We start from the raw sequence: 483 nt of genomic DNA, 5'->3' as shown, positions 1-483 counted from the left end.
CTTCAGAAAATCAGCTTTCCTGCTCCTCTGATGCTGCTTGGCCTGCTGTGTTCATCCAGCTCTACACCTTGTTATCCCTTTCTTTTAACCTACCTTATGTTCTGGTCGCCCTGCTACAGAAATGATGTTATTAAACTGGAAAGGGTGCAAAAATGATTTACAAGGATGTTACCAAGATTGGAGGGCTTGAGTTATAAGGAGAGGCTGGATAGGCTGGGACTATTTTCCTTGGAACATAGGAGGCTGAGGGATGACCTTATAGAGATTTATAAAATCATGAGGGGCATAAATAAGGTAATAGTCAAGGTCTTTTCCCCAGGGTACAGGAGTCCAAAACTAGAGGGTTTAAGATGAGAGGGGGAAAATTTAAAAGGGAACTTAGGGGTAACTTTTTCACACAGGGTGGCATGTATTGAATGAGCTGCCAGAGGAAGTTGTAGATGCAGGTACAATTACAACATTTAAGACATTTGGACAGCTACA

Source organism: Rhincodon typus, chromosome 22 (genome assembly GCF_021869965.1).
Source record: "Rhincodon typus isolate 14 chromosome 22, sRhiTyp1.1, whole genome shotgun sequence".
Lineage (NCBI taxonomy): Eukaryota > Metazoa > Chordata > Chondrichthyes > Orectolobiformes > Rhincodontidae > Rhincodon > Rhincodon typus.
This window is presented reverse-complemented; position numbering follows the sequence as displayed.